Below are 1,711 nucleotides of genomic sequence, written 5' to 3' on the forward strand. Positions count from 1 at the left end.
ATCATGGGAACAAAGCAGATGGAAGCCAGGATTCGGGAATTAACTCCATTTGGAGAGTCAGAAAAAGGCTTTACCTAGGTGACATTTAAATTAGGCATCAAAATGTGAATGGGATTTTGTGTGAAAAGCAAGATTATTTTAGAAAGAAGAACAGTAGAATACCTGAACAAAGGTGAGAACAAATTTAAGAAAGGTTAGTAGTCCACTGAACACATTACACCTAAGGGAAGAGAGAATAGTAGAGGGAGGGAAGATCAGAATGGTAGAGTGGGGCCCAGAGCACCAGGGTCTAAAGTCATGCAAAGGAATTTGAACTTTATATATGGGCAATGGGAATCTATCGAATTTTAGGCCAGAAATAACTTTGATATTCACTGAAAATTTGCTGCATATTAGGTATTGTAATGATAGTACTTGTACTTGAGGAAGAACACGGATGACCAAATGGAGGGGCCAGACTGAAAGAAGTAGTAGAGGTAAAGCTATCAGGAAGTTATTGCTCCAGGAGTCTGGGCAAGAGATACAGGCCTGAACTATGTGGTAGCAGAGGAAATACCAATATAGGAATGTATCTGGAACTATTAAAGATAAAATCATATAGAACCTAGAAATGAATTGGATGTCTGTATTGTAATGGGGGCGACAGAAGATAAATGATCTATCTCTGAGACTGGATAACTAAGTGGCCGGTTGCCATCTAGGAGAGCTAGAAAAACAAGAGGAGCCCCCAGATTAGGGGTACCTCTGTGTATGTGCATGAGCAAAGTGTGTAAGGCTGGCGGGGGCGCCTGGGTGGCTCAGTTATTAAGTGTCTGCCTTTGGCTCAGGTCATGATCCCAGAGTCCTGGGACTGAGCCCCACATCAGGCTCCCTGCTCAGCGGGGAATCTGCTTCTCCCTCCCCCACTCCCCCCTGCTTGTGTTCACTCTCTCTCTCGCTGTCTCTGTCAAATAAATAAATAAAATCTTTCAAAAAAAAAAAGTGTAGAAGACTGGGAAGAGTGGAAAGAGAGCAAAGAGTTTCAGATGTTTTCTGCAGAATATTCCATTGTGGCTGCCATATAAGAACTATGTGGGAATTTGGTCTGAAACTCGTAAAAGTCAGCAGTAAACATAGCCATCAGTTCTTTACCCCCCACTTCTCTGCCTGCCCTGGATCTCTTCCTGATAGCATGAGTCACATGTTTCATAGCTGTGGTTTGATCAGCAGGCACAATCCATCTGCAGACGAAGGGTTGGCAGGCTCCTTTAGAGAAACTAACTTCCTCTTTGGTTCCCTCTTCCCTTTGCTCTGGAAATATCAGGATTTTTTGCAGTGTTGCAGGCCTTCTGCCTAGCTGTTTGTATCACGTGCCATAAGTCTAAGCAAACAGAAAAAGGACTGGAGTGAATAAAACCCTAAAAGTCAAGTGGGTACTAAATGAGCTCAAGATTGAGTCCTCTTGGGGCGCCTGGGTGGCACAGCGGTTAAGCGTCTGCCTTCAGGTCAGGGCGTGATCCCGGCGTTATGGGATCGAGCCCCACATCAGGCTCCTCCGCTATGAGCCTGCTTCTTCCTCTCCCACTCCCCCTGCTTGTGTTCCCTCTCTCGCTGGCTGTCTCTATCTCTGTCAAATAAATAAATAAAATCTTTAAAAAAAAGATTGAGTCTTCTTTATTCTGTTTGGCTTTCAAGTAAACTCCAAGTGTGAAAGGAGTCAATAAATAGGCAA

This window comes from Ursus arctos, unplaced genomic scaffold (genome assembly GCF_023065955.2).
Source record: "Ursus arctos isolate Adak ecotype North America unplaced genomic scaffold, UrsArc2.0 scaffold_2, whole genome shotgun sequence".
Taxonomy (NCBI): domain Eukaryota; kingdom Metazoa; phylum Chordata; class Mammalia; order Carnivora; family Ursidae; genus Ursus; species Ursus arctos.